Raw genomic sequence first — 19240 nt, forward strand, 5'->3', positions numbered from 1 at the left:
ACAATTGTTGAGTCTGCTTCTTTTTCATATGTTTTCTTTTCTAGATTCATCTCGTTGAGCTTTAAATTATGTTTTGATGGAGGAATCAAGGGAGGGAAGAAGAGAAGAAGAGAAGAAGAGAAAGGATAAATCATGTTAATTTGGAACCTTTAATAAGAGTGGGTGAGAGAATTAAACTAAATAATTATGTACTATGAAATTTAATTATCACAAGTAAGGTTTCATATATGAAGTAGTCGGGCTGACTGTTCAAGTTTGACCTAATTTGTTTTTGTAAGGATGTTAGATTATATCGTATCTTGTTTGGAAGAAATCTTAGTTACTTAAATAATAACTAATTAATTAACATTGTAACAATGTAACTTTGGAGTATTTGAACATCTGATAAATAACGGTTGAATTTTTGTAAGATAATTTTGTTCTCTTTCGCTTGATCCTTAACCTCTTAGAATGTGAAACCTAAGGAATTATATTACATCAACTTATAAAGAGTTACAACTTGAGATGTCAGAAAATTTTCATTCTTGAAATTATCGTATACATGAGGATTTCATCTTTATTTGGTTGATTTGTACTGCTGTAATTCTTACATATATTTTACTGAAAAAAATAAAAAAGTCTCATCAGTTCTATGGATAGATTCTGATTTGTAGAGTATTTTTTTAGGGAGTTTGATAATAAGCCAATGTCTATAATGATAACTTCTGTGTTACTCATGTTGTCTTAAACTCGATCATCAATGTTTCTCCGAGTGACATTTTTTTTTTGCCTCTCCCTCGTGTCGGTGAATGTTAGCCGTGTTGGTGCTGCTTCACCGGTGTCACTCCTGACAGATATTACCAAATTTGATTTCCAAATCACCTACACATATGGCTTGCTAGAGGCATTAGTAGAAAATATATAGACATGGACCATGTGCCTTCAGGCTCTTGAAAATTTAAATCGAACACAATCCAAGCTTTAATTTTATCTACCTGAAAATTTGTGTCCAGCTACTTTAATCACTTCAAAATTATCCATGTTTACTGCTGAATATTTTTTAGTCTTCCCCGTGAATTAAGCCTTATGAATTAATAGATAATTTTCTTTTTAAATAACCCTATATATATATATATATATACTGCACAGTCATGTACTATGCGGACGTACAGGATATCAATCGGTTTTCTTTTAATATTTTAAATTAAAAAAATAAATATTTCTTTATATAAATTTCTAATACATTAATATATCCCTTTAACATATTACAATACTCAATAAATACTTAAATTTATTTTATTTTAATTTTTTTTAAACCAAACACTATAATATAATTGGAAAGTCTGAACTCTATAGATAAAATCTAAAAAAAATAACTTAAAAACTATAACCCAAAGTTTGAACCCTAGAAATAAAATTTACAAAAAAATATTTTATTAATTTTTTTATTCAAAAATTAAAAAATTGAAAAAATAAAACGAGTGATATCCTGCGCGCGCATAGTCGCGCCTGTACGGGCAAACAGGATATCAAAATTATATATATATATATATATATATATATATATATATATATATATATATATATATTATTTAACAAATATTTATTTATTAGTTAATGTGTTTGTTTTTAAATAATAATTAAAATTGTTGAGGGATTACTGAGTTAAACTAAAATAATCACTTTCTTCTTTCCGTATTATCATAAAAAAAACATAATTAAAATAATTTATTTCTTTAATTTTGATACTTTCAATCTTATAAATGGATTGTTAATTTATTTTTTGAAATAAAATTTTTTTATATAAATACGATATGCAGTTTGATAAATTCAATTTTATCAAATAAAAACCCTATAAATCAGAGTATGTGAAATTTGAGAAGAAAAATCAATATTATTGAGAAAAATGTAGAAAGAAATCTTGAGATAACCCTAGAACAAGATTATAAAGTCCGAGCCTTATCGCAGCCACATGAACATCAACATCTCTCTTAGATTCTCCTCCCATGGCTGACAGCGGCGACAGGACTGGTCACCTGGTCTCCCGCAGCAGATGATTTTAGTTCCACAGGCAGAGCCCTGGCTCATGCTTAACGACAATCTCGCGGCAATCCATCCGCCATCACTATGCCTTTGACGAGTGAAGGAGTACACCCTCCTCGTCTGTATCATTTCCTATTTGATCCCTTTGAATTTCATATTCGAAATTGTGAACGGATTTATTCATTAAAAAGAATCGATTATATACATTTCTTATGTACCCATATATTTGAATCAGATTTCGGATCAATCTATATTGATTAGCTATTTCCATAATGTTGTTGCTAGCAAATACCCTTATTTTTCGTTTTGGATCTTCCAAATCATTTCCACAGTAGATCCAGGCCGATTTTTTGTTGGACAATTTGTTGTCGGAGATATTAGGGAATTAACTGAATTGAAATTATATAAAATCAATTTTAACTTATCTGTCGAGATGACCTGAGCTGGTAATCTCAGGCTGCTAGCGAGGGTTGATTTTTGCTAATTGCTGAGTGCAGACAGAGCACCGAGTTTGAGCAGCAAAGTCTGAGCGGGCGAAGTGGTCAAACGGGCGAAGGGACCAAGGCCTGCGATGGTCGCAGTTTCCTTGAAACAGATTCACCCTACCTCCAACTGTGCTTCGAGGTTTTCTCAGATCGTCTGTCTCCCAGGATACAATGACAAAACCACGAACGCAACCAAGCACTGGTTGTTCGTAGCGAACCGAGAATGCACCTAAGTGCTATCACGAGTAGTTCAGCCGAGCGGATGCACGACTAAGAGAAGAATCAGAGAACGGAGGTGGAGGAATTCTCTTGCTTTCGTTTTCTTTCGCTTTCACTTTCTTACACTTCTTTTCTTTGCTCAAGATCCAGCCTCCTTATATAGGAGCTCGCACTTTGCTTACAACAAATTATCAAATTATAATCATTTAATGTAGCAAAAAGATATTCAAGTGGCAATATGTTGGTTTATTCTTTTGTGCAAATTTTGCCTTGGCCGGTCCAGCATTCGACATGCGCAGGTCGTGCTCGCACACGAGTCAACCTTCGTTCAATATAATCCGAGCCCTGAATTTGCACCCACCCCTACGCAAGAGAGTCTCTCCCCATGCATATGTTTACAACATCAATGCATGTGTCATAATTTAAACCAACAATAAAATTAAGAGACTTCTAATGTGGGACTAAATACATACACAATAGAGTTTTTTCGTCTCCACCTCTTTATTTCATTCACATTTCCGACAATTTTTTCTGATCATTCGATAAAAAAATTCATTCTCTTCATAAAAAAGAGGAGGTAAAACCAATAAAGATTTCTTTTTCGATTTATCTCCGGAGTTGAATACTTGATTCTTTTTCGCCAATCCCGATCACCAGCATGCAGATCGACCTCCCTCGCATCCTCCCCTCCGAGGACACCCACACCATCAGCGACACTGCAAAGCGCCTAATCGGTTTCCTGATGCTGAAACTAGTGAACGAAGAGCAAGTTCGGCGTGGAATCAATGATAGCAATTGGTATATGGAACAATATCACCTCAAAGCAATTCCATCTACTCATCCTTACATGAGAATCTTTTTTACCCGCTACGATAATGAGCAATGGTTCGATCTAAGGAACCCCATTTCAATTGAAAATATGGTCTTCCATAAAGGTAAAATGTATATGAACACACTTTCAGAAGTGTGTGTTTGTGATCTAGATGACGCCCAAATGGCGAAATGCCTAGATTTGGAGCAGTATGGAGCAATACATCGTGATGGTCTGCACAGACTACTCGAGGGTTTTGATTTCGTCGAGAAGCAGTGAGCGTGGACTATGAGCAGTCTGGCGTGGATGTTGACCGTGTGGACTCGAGGACTCCAGGAACTGTCTGCCTATATACACTAAGAGTGCGTTTGGTTCAAGTTATCATATATAACTTTGGTTATGTGATTATCAGGTAATCAAACATAACCAAATATTGTTTGGCAACCTAGGTAATGCAACAAAAACTTATTTGTTTTAAGGTTTTAATGAATACCCTAGTTTAATATTTTACCGTATTACCCTCCGTTACAAAACCAACTATACATATTATTATTATTATTATTATTATTATTATTATTATTATTTATTTTTTATGTTTTTTTACTTTTCTTTTTCCTGTATTTTTTTTTTACTTTTTTATGTGTTTTTTTATTTTTTAATGTTTTTATATTTTTTTTTATTTTTTACATTTTTTTAATTTTAATTTTAATTTATTTATTTTATTTTTAAAATTTTTTAAACTTTTTAAATTTTTATAAATTTTTTATTTTTTTAAAATTTAAAATTTAAAATTTTTTTATTTTTTTTAATTTATATTTTTAATTTTTTTTTAAATTATTTATTTAAAAACAATAAATTTTAAAATATTATTTATTTTTTTTACATTTTTTAATATTTTTTTACATTTTTTCTCTTTTTTTCATGTTTTTTCTTATCGGAGGATATTTTTGGTAAAAAAATTTGTTAACCTCGGAATCAAGAAAAACTTTAGTTTTATAAGGTTTTCCGATTCCGGACTACATGACCTTTTTGCTGATGTATCGGGCATGGAACATTACTCGGGAATCATCGAATACCTAAACCAAACAAGATTTTTGTTGATAATCTTAGATGGATAACCAAGGTTATCAAAAATAACCCCGAACTAAATGTACAGTACATGAAATGGGAGAGCAAGAGAATAGTCAATAAATAAACGAGGAGTCCTAGGCAAGGTTATTCTAACGATCGAGTCAATACAAAAAAAGGAGAACGAAAGTAGATGCGTGAGTCGACATGTGCGCATACCTCCACTAATGGAGAAGAACATATAATGTGTATGTAATCTCCACATTAAATTAGACTTCAAATCACCTATCTAATCAATGTGCTTATCTCATATCCTACTGAGGGGTATGACGTATCTCTACCAAGATACATATCCTTTGATCTCTTGACAAGCTCAAGTGTAGCATTAATAGTGAAGTGACCTTTCAAGGTAGGGAGCCCATTGGGTTCATGGGCTAGGAAGCCCATCGGACCAACGGGCTAAGCATCCACTTGGCCCGTTGGTGGGGTGATGGGTGAGGCACAGGGAGTCCCTTTGGGAGTTTTTCTGATCAACGGTAGTCGGTCGGGAACTATCCGATCAACGGTAGTTGATCGGGAGAGGATGGGGAGTTGAGCCCTGTGGATGTTTAGTTGAATCGAAAAGTGGATCCCTAGGGAGCCTGTTTGAGCGGGAAAAGACAAGTGTGGAGCCTTGTGGATGTTCGGCATAACTAGTTATGGTTTAGAAGTAGGCCCCTAGGGAGCTTGTCCAATTGGCGGTAGTCAATTTGGAGAGGACGAGGCACGGAGCCCCATAGATGTTCGATAGAATCAGGAAGTGGATCCTTATGGAGCCTGTTACATGGATGTGACTGACTGGAAAACGGGGTCCGAAATAGTTTTGAAGGGACCTACTGACAACTTGACGGGCTTCGAATTCCGCTCTAGACAACTTGATTTTATTTAGAGAAGCTTTCAACATTGTCTCGACTGCTTAAGAAGAAAGAATTTTCAATTAGAAATTACAAGTATAGTGCGTAGTCTGAAACTCACCAAAAGAATTATGTAAAGGAGCGGGAATGGGATGTAGGAGATCGGTGACCGGCTAGAAGGGGATTGAATAACGAAGTTACCCCCAAGTCGATTACTTCTCTACAAAAGGTTAATGCGTAGCGGAATATACTAAAGCAATGAAAAATAATAATGTAAGAATACAAATGCTAACAAACTCGATATAACATGGTTCGGAGATTGCTTGCTCCTACTCCACGGCTTATCCTTGGGGTGGACGATCCCTTAATCCTTGGGTGGATTCGTCCTCGGCAATCTCCGGCTAAAGCTTTCTCCTTCTCGGTGGAGCAAACCTCTCACAAAGGTCTTTTCCTCTTTACAAGATGAAACTTAGGTTTGGAGAGGAAGAAAAGATTTGGAAGCTTTGGCCAAAGACTTGGGAGTTATTCAACAAGCATAAGTAACCTCCTTCATGTTAGGATGTATACTAAAAGTCTAGCTTTTGGTATAAACATTTATCTAGAAAAAACAATCACATTGGTCAAATGTCTACATTTATGATAAATGTAGTTGTTCAATTAATTTATATTGTCGATAACATGGTGTGTGGTGTCACACACAGAGGATCATGTTATCAGTACCTTATAAATTATAAACAGTAGCTCACGACCATGATGGAAAGGAATAAACCATTGGAAGATCGTAGTGTAATTAGGTATTAGTTTATCTTAACTATATAATTACACTAGTACACTTAGAGTGTATTGAGTAGAACCATTAGAGGTCGTTTCTTTTATACTGACTTTGTAAAGGAACAAAGACCTCAGTTATTATGGAAGTGTGTGCTCTCAATCCTAATATAATAACAAGCACATATATTTGATATTTATTTCTTTAATTTATCAATGGGTGAGATTTAGTTCGATAAATCAATAAGCCCGATAAGTTGGGAAATGATATCACTTATAGTGTGTGCTGTTGATTATAGAAGGAAACTGTGTCCTAGTGATCTAGGTTGAGAATGTCCCCAAGAGGAGCTCATAAGGATTGTCATGTTAAACCCTGCAGGTGGACTTAGTCCGACATGACGATGAAGGAACAAAGACCTCAGTTATTATGGAAGTGTGTGCTCTCAATCCTAATATAATAACAAGCACATATATTTGATATTTATTTCTTTAATTTATCAATGGGTGAGATTTAGTGAGTTGTCAGTAACTTACTTAATTAGTGGACATTCGACATCTTAAACACAGGGAGACTAACACACTCATAATAAGAAGGAGCCCAAAATGTAATTTGGGATTGGTGCGGTAGTTCAATAATAGTTCTCTAGTGGAATGAATTATTATTGATAAAATTAAGTTGTGTGTTCGGGGCGAACACAGGATGTTTAATTTTATCGGGAGACCAAAACCAATTCCTCCTCTCGGTCCCTATCGTAGCCTCTTATTTATAGAGTACTATACCCAACTATACCCACCTTCTATACCCACCTAAAGGGGGCCGGCCAAGCTAGCTTGGGAATCAAGCTAGGGCCGGCCTAAGCTTGGTTTATGGGTGGCCGGCCCTAGCTTGAACCCAAGCTAGAGGGGGCCGGCCATAATGAAATTAAAAAGAATTTTTATTTTTATTTTTATTTTTATTATGTGGAAGATATAATTTATTAAAGAGAATTTAAATTAAAATATCTCTCTTAAAAGGATCTACAAAAGATTAAAGAAAGAGATTAGATCTCTTTCCTTATTTGTAGATTGGAAAGATATTTTATTTTCTCTTTGAAAATTATTCATATGTTAAAAAAATTAAAATTATAGAAATTTCTTTTTATCAACCATGAAGGGATTTTTGAAAAGAATTTTTTTTTTTAATTTCTGGAAACAAATTAGGAAGTTTTAATTTGTTGATTGAAACTTGTCTAATTTGTATCTCTATGATGTGGCCGGCCATTATAAGTTTAATTGGGAAATTTTATTTTATTTTCTCAATTAATTCATGTCAAGGAAAATTAAGGAAATTTTATTGTAATTAAATTTCCTAATTTACCAAGGCTAAGGAATATAAAAGAGGGGGTTGGGGGTGCTTTCATAAGGCATAACCTCTATTATTTTTCTCCCTCTCTTATTCTTTGGTGTGGCCGGCTATCCTCTCTTCCCCTCTTCCTCTTTGTGGTGGCTGAAACTCTCCTTGGCTTGGAGCTCTTGTGGTGGCTGGATACTACTTGGAGAAGAAGAAGAAGAAGGAGAGAAAGCTTGCATCCCTTGGAGCTTGGTTGGTGTTTTTTCTTTATCCTTGGTGAAGCTCTTTTGTTTTGGCCGAACCTAGCTAGGAGGAGAAGAAGGTGCATTGGTGGTTTCTCATCTCGGAAGATCGTTGCCCACACAACGTCCGAGGTTAGAAGAGGAATACGGTAGAAGATCAAGAGGTTTTTCTAAAAGGTATAACTAGTATTTTTCCTTTCCGCATCATACTAGTTATTTTTGGAAATAATACCAAATACAAGAGGCTTACGATTCTAATATTTCGAATTTATTTTCGATGTAGTGTTCTTATGTTTATTTCTTTTCCTTGTGATTTGATTGTTCCTTTCGGTTAACCTAAAGTTATTTTAGGAAATTAAATATTAGATTTCCATAAAAGGTTTTGTCTAGTCGGTGGTGGTTGCTCCCATATCCAAGAAGGTCATGTGTCTCGTCACGTCAGTACTGGGAACCAATTATGGAAATTAATATTTAATGGAATTAATAACTTAAGGTGATTTGGGTCGAACGTGTTAAGTTCCGCAGGAGATCCAAGTCAAAACCTAAAAAAACAAATAGATTAAGTTTTGGATCAAACGTGTTAAGTTCCGCAGGCGATCCAAAATTTAATTTAAAAGAACACATGGTAGCTAGGAAAAGGTTCAGACCTTTGTACAAAATTTTTGTACAGTGGAACCTCTAGGTTTTCCGAGTAGCAACCAATAATTGGTATCAGAGCTAGGGTTTTGCCTCTGTGTATTTGGTATTAGTTTAATTATACACATGTCATACATAATTTAGGCAGGTTAATAGTAGGATGTGCTAACTTTGTGGATGCAGGATCTAACTATTATAGCTTATAGTTATTATGTGTGTGATTGGACCCTTGGACATGTCAAGGGCATTTATTGTGTGTACATGATTGTATTATAAAATACAGAAGTAGCTGTATTTAGTTTTATTAGGATTTTATTTTTTGATCTAGTTACATGTACATTCCTTTTATGGAATATAGGATCGATGGATGTAAATTTTATTTTATGTTCGATCTAGTTTACATGTACATTCCATCGAGAAATATAGGATCGAAAAATGTAAAATTCTATTTATATCGCGGATCGAATCTTGCAAGGCGTGGAACCTTTTGAGGATCAGAGGCGCAGCAGAACAAGGAGCAAGATGGATGCGACAACTAGACCCGGTGGCGGTGGCCAAAGATGGCAGCAGCTAGGGTTGGCGACACACGGAGGACAACAATAGATAAAAGTCATAATAGTTGAAAATTAGTTTTTCTATTTATTGCTTTTTATGCTGTGTTGTGTGTGCTTGTTAGTATGCATGCTAAGTAGGCTAGCATAGTCAAAATTCATCACTTTAAATAACCAAGTGGGGGAGGGATTTATTTTAAATAAATTTCACGGTCTCCATTACTGGTTTATAAGTGATGCAACAAGCTTGCGCGTTGGCTCTGAGTGCCTTCCTCCATATCGGATGAGCTTGTTTGCGGATCACTAGCTTAAACTTCCATTTTGGATGACTATAGGAAGTTAATTAAGAGCGTGTGATCTTCCCCATCGGAAGGGACACAATCTTATTAACGGACTTAGTGTCAAGTAATGGTATACACTTAGGCACGTCTAATAGTATCCTCCCCATCGGAGTCACTGCTATTATTTGTGTGACCGAAGAAAACCAACTATTGATTTGTCAAATAAATAAGTTGACAAGATAATAAAATTAAAAACCCCTCTTACAAATGTTTGATTTTGTATACGTCCACACTATCGTGGCATACAAAATTCACGGTGTTTGAGGTAATTTTATTTGTCATAAAGATTTATTGACAAGATAATTAATGGGTAAACCCCTCCTCTAACAAATGTTTAAATTTTGTATACGTCCACACTATCGTGGCATGCAAAATTCACGGTGTTTGAGGTGTTGGTGAATTTAAATAATATTGTTTGAGGAATCAATGTTATTTTAAATTCAAAAGTTTTGACCAAATATTTGATTAAAGAAAGATCAACTATTAATTTTATTCGTCATAAAGAAAAGTTGACGAGATAATAAAATTAATGGATAAAATCTCCTCTTTGATTTTGTATACGTCCACACGATCGTGGCATACAAAATTCATAGGGATTTTAAAGAATTGATCTTGACCAAATATTTTTGTGATTCTTAGGATTTAAAATGTTTGTCAATCCCCTAGTTGTTATACTATAGAAAAGACTTAGTAGTCCCAATTGTAATGATTGGAAATAGGACTTGGACATTAAGATAGACTGTCTTCTTAGAACTAAGAACAATTTAGGTGTATTTAATTCATTAGTTGAAACATGTCTAGTGTTATCTACCAGAACCTGGAGTGTAGATACAGATGCCATTAATCATGTCTGCAATTCATTGCAGGGTTCCAGGAAACCCGACAACTAAATGAAAATAAAAAAACACCGTCCACATGGGCACTACTGCAAAAGTAGCAGCTGTTGCAGTGGGAGAGGTTTATTCTCTAATAGGAATAAAATTTGGATTATTAGAAATTGTCTTTACATACTAAGTTTAGAAAGAACCTGATTTCAGTTTCTAAACTATTATAGAATAGATACTGTGTTTATTTTGATAACAAAGTTGTTATCAAGAAAAATAGGGAAGTTATCTATTCTGGTATGTTGGTTGACAATTTATAATCCAATAACTCTCACGATGCAACAAATGGAAATTAGTAACACATCTTCTAACTTTAAGAGAAAGCAACCTTCGGAAATGGACCAGTTATATCTTTGGCATCTAAGGCTAGGTTATATTAACTTAAGTAGGATTTATTGGTAGCTGATGAACTTTTGAGTTCATTAGTAGTGGAAATCTTTCCAACCTGCGAGTCTTACTTGGAAGGAAAAATAACCAAGAAGCTTTTAAGTCTAAGGGGTATGGAGCCAAAGATATGTTGGAATTGTTTCATTCTGATTTGTGTGATCCTATGACTATCCAGACAAGAGGTAGTATCGAATATTTCATCTATTTTATAGACAACTATTCAAGATACAAATAATTTACTTAATGTGCCGCAAGACTAAGTGCTTTGATTAGTTCAAAGAGTACAAGGCTGATGCGGAGAAACATCAAAGTAAAAGTATCAAGACACTACGGTGAGATTGTAGTGGCAAGTACCTCTTGGGAGAATTTAGGAGTCACTTATCAAAAGTAGGGATTCAATCCCAACTAGCTGCACCTAGTACACCCTTACAGAATGGTGTAGAAAAAGGAAGGTATAGGACTCTTATGGAAATAAGTAGATTGATGATGAGTTATTTGGAAAATTACCAAATTCATTTTAAGGATATACTCTGGAAATGGAAGTGAACATAGTACCTTCCAAAGTCAGAACTCTCTACTCATACAGAATTGCTAAATAGGCATAAGCCTATTTTGAAGCATATTCGGATTCGGGTAGTCCAGCACATATGATGAAGAGAGATAATGATAAGTTGGACAGGAATTCACTTGTTTGTGGGTTATCCTAGAGAAATGAAAATAGGTTTATAGTCTTAAAAATCAGAAGGTCATTGTTAGCATCAATAACCGATTTTTAGAAAAGGACTATGTAATAAACCATGTGCCCATAAGTAAATTTGTTCTCACGGAAATAATAAAAGACATGTCTAATCTAGTACCAACTATACAAGATGAGATACCACAAGGAAACTGCAACACGTATCACAAATGATACACAATTGCAGAAAGTGCCTCGTCGTAGTGGGAGGGTTGTTAGGCAACCTAAAAAGATTCATGTTTTGGGAGAGTGTTTGGACTCGATCTCTAGAGGACATGAACCTGATCTCCGGACATATGACGAAGCACTCCAAGATAAAGATGCAGCATCTTGGCAAAGAGTAATGAATAATAGAATTAGAATATATGTATTTTAATAAAATCTGGAAACTTGTAGAACCACCAAATAGTGTAAAAGCCTTTGGGTGTAAGGTCCATAATAGGAAAAGAGGGATAGACAGGAAGGTAGAAACTTTCAAAGCAAGGCTTGATGAAAAAGGAAACTTTTTCACTGGTAGTCATGCTTAAGTCTAGCTCAATCAGTCTATGGACTGAGGCAAAGCTTCAAGGTCTTGGAACATCCGGTTTATTAAAGTAATCCAGACCTATGGATTTATTTAAGTAACCGGATAAGTCTTATGTATACAAAATGTATGATGGAAACGTGGTGGTATTTCTTGTACTATACGTAGATAACATTTTTGATAGTTGGAAACAATATCAAAATGTTGTCAGAAGTAAGGGTATGGTTGTCCAAACAATTCGATATGAAGGACATGGGAGAATGAATATATTCTTGGGATCAAAGTAATAAGGGATCGCAAGAAAAGAATATTTTACTTATCTCAAGCTTCATATATCGGAAAAAATCCTTGCTCGTTTTAAGCATGCAACACTCCAAGAAAGGTTTCTTACCTTTTTAGCATGGAGTAACTTTATCTAAAGAAATGTCTCCGTAGACATCAAAGGAGATAGAGGAAATGAAGGTAGTTCTTAATGCTTCGGCTGTTGGAAGCCTAATGTATGCTATGCATGAGATCAGAAATCTGTTTTGCCAAGGGCATAGTTAGTAGATATCAAAGTAACCCTGGACAAGGACATTAGACTGCAGTAAAGCATATATTGAAGTACCTTAGAGGCACTAGAGATTATATGCTAGCTTACAAGGCAGTTAATTTGGACCCTGTGGGTTGCACGGATTTTGACTTCCAGTCGGATAGGGACAATAGTAAGTCAACCTCGGGGTTTTGTGTTTACTTTAGGAGGTAAAGTCATAACTATGGAAGAGTGATAAGCATAGGTGTTTTTCTGGACTCCACCATAGAAACTGAGTATATGGCAAACCTCTGAGGTAGCCATAAAAGCTGAATGACTCAATAACCTCAAGATAGACTTAGATATGATTTCTGATTTGCCCAAAGATTATTACAATTTATTGTAATAATATTGGTGCAGTAGCAAACTCGAAGAAACCATAAGTCTATAAGGCAAGTAAACACAATAGAGCGCAAGTACCACCCAATACGAGAAATCGTATAAACGAGGAGAAGTTGTTGCTACCTAGATTACATTAGGTGATGGCCTATAGATCCTTTCACTAAGGTCCTTAAGGCAAGAGCTTTTGATGGGCATGTTGAAGGGTTGGGAATCAGATGTATGGCAGCAGATATAGCAGCTTAGTCTTTTAGTATAAGTGGGAGATTGTTAGGATGTATACTAAAAACCTAGCTTTTGGTATAAACATTTATCTAAAAATAAGAATCACATTGGTCAAATGTCTACATTTATGATAAATGTAGTTGTTCAATTAATTTATATTGTAGATAACATGGCGTGTGGTGTCACACACAGAGGATCATGTTATCAGTACCTTATAAATTATAAACAGTAGCTCACGACCATGATGGAAAGGAACAAACCATTGGAAGGTCGTAGTGTAATTAGGTATTAGTTTATCTTAACTATATAATTACACTAGTACACTTAGAGTGTATTGAGTAGGACCATTAGAGGTCGTTTCTTTTATACTGACTTTATAAAGGAACAAAGACCTCAGTTATTATGGAAGTGTGTGCTCTCAATCCTAATATAATAACAAGCACATGTATTTGATATTTATTTCTTTAATTTATCAATGGGTGAGATTTAGTTCGATAAATCAATAAGCCCGATAAGTTGGGAAATGATATCACTTATAGTGTGTGTTGTTGATTATAGAAGGAAACTGTGTCCTAGTGATCTAGGTTGAGAATGTCCCCAAGAGGAGCTCATAAGGATTGTCATGTTAAACCCTGCAGGTGGACTTAGTCCGACATGACGATGAAGTTGAGTGGTACTACTCTTGGAGCTAGATATTAATTAAGTGAGTTGTCAGTAACTTACTTAATTAGTGGACATTCGACATCTTAAACACAGGGAGACTAACACACTCATAATAATAAGGAGCCCAAAATGTAATTTGGTATTAGTGCAGTAGTTCAATAATAGTTCTCTAGTGGAATGAATTATTATTGATAAAATTAAGTTGTGTGTTCGGGGCGAACACAGGATGCTTAATTTTATCGGGAGACCAAAACCAATTCCTCCTCTCGGTCCCTATCGTAGCCTCTTATTTATAGAGTACTATACCCTCCTATACCCACCTTCTATACCCACCTAAAGGGGGCCGACCAAGCTAGCTTGGGAATCAAGCTAGGGCTGGCCTAAGCTTAGTTTATGGGTGGCCGACCCTAGCTTGAACCCAAGCTAGAGGGGGCCGGCCATAATGAAATTAAATAGAATTTTAATTTTTATTTTTATTATGTGGAAAATATAATTTATTAAAGAGAATTTAAATTAAAATATCTCTCTTAAAATGATCTACAAAAGATTAAAGAAAGAGATTAGATCTCTTTCCTTATTTGTAGATTGGAAAGATATTTTATTTTCTCTTTGAAAATTATTCACATGTTAAAAAATTTAAAATTATAGAAATTTCTTTTTATCAACCATGAAGGGATTTTTGAAAAGAAATTTTATTTTTAAAATTTCCGAAAACAAATTAGGAAGTTTTAATTTGTTGATTGAAACTTGTCTAATTTGTCTCTCTATGATGTGGCCGGCCATTATAAGTTTAATTGGGAAATTTTATTTTATTTTCTCAATTAATTCATGTCAAGGAAAATTAAGGAAATTTTATTGTAATTAAATTTCCTAATTTACCAAGGCTAAGGAATATAAAAGAGGGGGTTGGGGTGCTTTCATAAGGCACAACCTCTATTATTTTTCTCCCTCTCTTATTCTTTGGTGTGGCCGGCTATCCTCTCTTCCCCTCTTCCTCTTTGTGGTGGCCGAAACTCTCCTTGGCTTGGAGCTCTTGTGGTGGCCGGATACTACTTGGAGAAGAAGAAGAAGAAGGAGAGAAAGCTTGCATCCCTTGGAGCTTGGTTGGTGTTTTTTCTTTATCCTTGGTGAAGCTCTTTTGTTTTGGCCGAACCTAGCTAGGAGGAGAAGAAGGTGCATTGGTGGTTTCTCATCTCGGAAGATCGTTGCCCACACAACGTCCGAGGTTAGAAGAGGAATACGGTAGAAGATCAAGAGTTTTTCTAAAAGGTATAACTAGTATTTTTCCTTTCCGCATCATACTAGTTATTTTTGGAAATAATACCAAATACAAGAGGCTTACGATTCTAATATTTCGAATTTATTTTCGATGTAGTGTTCTTATGTTTATTTCTTTTCCTTGTGATTTGATTGTTCCTTTCGGTTAACCTAAAGTTATTTTAGGAAATTAAATATTAGCTTTCCATAAAAGGTTTTGTCTAGTCGGTGGTGGTTGCTCCCATATCCAAGAAGGCCATGTGCCTCGCCACGTCAGTACTGGGAACCAATTATGGAAATTAATATTTAATGGAATTAATAACTTAAGGTGATTTGGGTCGAACGTGTTAAGTTCCGCAGGAGATCCAAGTCAAAACCTAAAAGAACAAATATATTAAGTTTTGGATCAAACGTGTTAAGTTCCGCAGGCGATCCAAAATTTAATTTAAAAGAACACATGGTAGCTAGAAAAAGGTTCAGACCTTTGTACAAAATTTTTGTACAGTGGAACCTCTAGGTTTTCCGAGTAGCAACCAACAATTGGTATCAGAGCTAGGGTTTTGCCTCTGTGTATTTGGTATTAGTTTAATTATGCACATGTCATACATAATTTAGGCAGGTTAATAGTAGGATGTGCTAACTTTGTGGATGCAGGATCCAACTATTATAGCTTATAGTTATTATGTGTGTGATTGGACCCTTGGACATGTCAAGGGCATTTAATGTGTGTACATGATTGTATTATAAAATACAGCAGGAGTTGTATTTAGTTTTATTATGATTTTATTTTTTGATCTAGTTACATGTACATTCCTTTTATGGAATATACGATCGATGGATGTAAATTTTATTTTATGTTCGATCTAGTTTACATGTACATTCCTTCAAAGAATATAGGATCAAAAAATGTAAAATTCTATTTATGTCGCGGATCAAATCTTGCAAGGCATGGAACCTTTTGAGGATCAGAGGCGCAGCAGAACAAGGAGCAAGATGGATGCGACAACTAGACCCGGTGGCGGTGGCCAAAGATGGCAGGCGCCTTCATCAAGTCTGAAGGCGCCTTCAAGCTTGAGGCGCCTCCAAGGTGGAGGCGCCTCCAGTTCTGGCTTGAGGCGCCTTAAGCTCTATTTCCAGCATCCTTTCGCTTTGCTTTGACTTCCGATGTTCCGATCTTTTGGGTGATTACGGCCAACCGGAATAGGGCTCACCCGAACTCAATTCCCGACCTTCTCCTCGAGCAGTCTTCGTCCCTGACTTAACGTCCCTCGAACGCCACACACTTTCTTCTCGCCCACCGGTGTACTCTTCCGCAGCTCTCTCGTCCTTCAGACGCACCAAGCCCGTCGGCTCCCTTCCCATGTCGTCCTTCTCGCTAGCTGCGTCTTCCGCTCGACTTCCTGTGCTCCTAAGCTCCTGCACACTCAGACACAGGGATCAAACACAAAGCAGGACCTAACCAACTTGGTTGATCACATCAAAACTACCACGGGGTCCATCAATCTCCCCCTTTTTGATGTGCATCAACCCAAGTTCAAGTTAGGGTAAAGATAGACAAAAAGTAATTTTTAAAAGAAAATTACTAAACTAACATATTTTAGCATAAATTTACAATAAATAAAATTACAACTACTTAATAAAGAGTTAACCAGAATTTTTCAAAAATCTCTCCCCCTAAACTTGTACTTCTCTCTCTCCCCTTTGATCACAGCAAAAACGGGATAATAAGATAAAAATGATAAAAATATTTAGCAAATTTTAAGTTAGAAAACAGAATTTTTAGATTTTTTTTAAAAATAATTTCTAAGTCAAAATTAAGTTTTAGAATTTTCAAGATAATTTCTAAGTCAAAATTAATTTTTAGAATTTTCTAAAAAAAATTTAAGTAAAAATTTCTAAGGAAATGTTAAAAAACTTTTCAAAGCATTATTTAATTCTAATTTTAATGATTTTATCAGAAAATTAATTAAACATTTTTATTTCGATATTTCGGCTTCCAGGTCGTGGCGAGACACTAGGCCTTCTTAGTTATTGGAGCAACAACCACTTCCTTAGACAAAACTTCCATAAAGAAACTCAAAGTTTAATTTTCTCACTGTAAGCTTTTAACTAAAAGAGCAATTTAAACTAGCAAAGATTTTGGAACCCAATAAAGGTTCCTTCCTACAGGGTTGATCAAAAACTTAGGGGGTACATATCCTTTAGGTATTCTTTTAAGTTGGCCCTGATGTTTTCTTATATACCAGTTCAATTTTCCATAAATTCTTAATTTTGAGTTTGGAAATTTATTTAAGCATGCATCATTATCTCTCAATTTCTTAATTTCAACTTTTAATTTTTCATTTTCTAATGTTAGATTATCATACATTTCTAGTGGACATGCATTTGCTAAGTTCAATTTCAATTTAGAATTTTCTTTTTCTAATTTGAATAAGTCTTTAGAAAGACACTTAATAAAGCGAAAAGACTGAGTCGGGGTTAGATTGCGTACTTTACTTACCTGACTCGGTGATGCTCCCCCTTCATCGTCGCTTTCTTCGCCTAAAGTTCCTCCCCCTTCATCTATGCTCATTTCTGAGCTTGACTCTTCTTCCAGCTGATGGCTTGCCACTAGCGCTAGCCCCGAGAATTCTTCAAGGTCTGATTCGGAGGATGAGTCTGACCATGTTGCCTTCAGGTTCTTGTCCTTGGAGAATTCTGGCTTCTTGTACTTGACCTTTTCCTTTTCTTTCTGCTTTTTCTTTAATTTCGGACAGTCATCCTTGATGTACCCTTCTTCGTTGCAGTTGTAGCACCGAACCGTTCTTCTTTTTCGCTCATGTTTCTGCGATCTAAATTTGTTAGATTTAAAAAACTTATTAAATCGTCTTACCATTAATGCAGTTTCGGATTCGTCGATCGAGGCTTTGGAGTCATAATCGTTTGTTCTGGCCTTCGAGGCAATGTTCTGACTTGCTTTCTCCACTTTAATGGGCTTTGCAATCCGAGATTCGTGAAGTTCAAATGTAGAAAATAAAATTTCAAAAGTACTTACCTCGAAATCCTTAGAGATGTGCTACGCATCTACTAAGGAGGCTCACTCTGGAGTTCTGGGGAAGGCGTTGAGTGCGTACCGGATTGAGTCCCGGTTCGTTACTTCTCCAAGATTGGTTAGTTGCGTGATCAGCTCTTTGATCCTTGCTTGGAGTTGCACTACCTTCTCGCTTTGGTTCATCCGGAGGTTCGTTAATTGGGTCCGGAGGATGTCGCGCCTCGCTAGCTTAGCTTCCGAAGTACCTTCGTGAAGCTCCAAGAATTTTTCCCAGAGGTCTTTCGCGAAGTCATAGCTTCCGATTCGACTTACCTCTTGTGGTGGTAGCACGCTAAGTAGGTGGAATTATGCCTTTCCGTTTGCGACAAAATCAGCTTGCTCCTTCTTGCTCCATGTGTTTTCTTCTTTATCTTTTGGAACTGCATAGTCATATTTCATAATTAAACAAATGTCAAATTCTGTCTTGAAAAATACCTCCATCCGGCGTTTCCACGTCGCGAAGTCTCCGTCGAACTTCGGGGGATGAATATTTGCTCCGGCCATCATCTTGATCGTTGTGCTTCAGTCGGTGGTTAGTCCTTCTGAGGCGGTCTGGCTCTGATACCAATTGAGGGTGCAACGGAGGCCTGCAAGTGGGGGGTGAATTGTCTGCACAAAAAAAAAAATTATACCCTCCTCAGATCTTTCAACTCGAAAGTGCAATAGCAATAATAAAATAACTAAAACAATAAAGCTAAACAAAAGGACAGAGAAGACAGGGAGTTAACCTGGTTACAATCAAGAAGGTTGTTAATCCAAGGCGATGAAAAGCGCGCACTAGAAAAATCTCCTTCTCTGAAGGCGGAGAAGCCTTTTACACTCTAACAGCTCAGAACTATTGCAAGGAATTGATTACAGAGTTGCTGGAACAATTGATACTGACTTCCTAGCTCCAGGGGCCTTTCAGGGGCCTTTAAATAGCCTCTGGAAATCTAATCTCGAGGGTCCAAGACGCCTCCAACAGGGGTCCAAGGCACCTCCATCGAGTGGGCGGATAAAACTTTATCCGCAGTGCAAACGGTCACTTTTGACCAGTTGAAGGCGCCTTCACCAAGTCTGAAGGCGCCTTCAAGCTTGAGGCGCCTCCAAGGCAGATTGAGGTACCTCCAAGTTGGAGGCGCCTCCAATACTGGTTTGAAGCGCCTTAAGCTCTATGTCCAGCATCCTTTTGCCTTGCTTTGACTTCCGACGTTCCGATCTTTTGGGTGATTACGGCCAA

The sequence above is a fragment of the Zingiber officinale genome, chromosome 1A, assembly GCF_018446385.1.
Source record: "Zingiber officinale cultivar Zhangliang chromosome 1A, Zo_v1.1, whole genome shotgun sequence".
In the NCBI taxonomy this organism is placed as follows: Eukaryota; Viridiplantae; Streptophyta; class Magnoliopsida; order Zingiberales; family Zingiberaceae; genus Zingiber; species Zingiber officinale.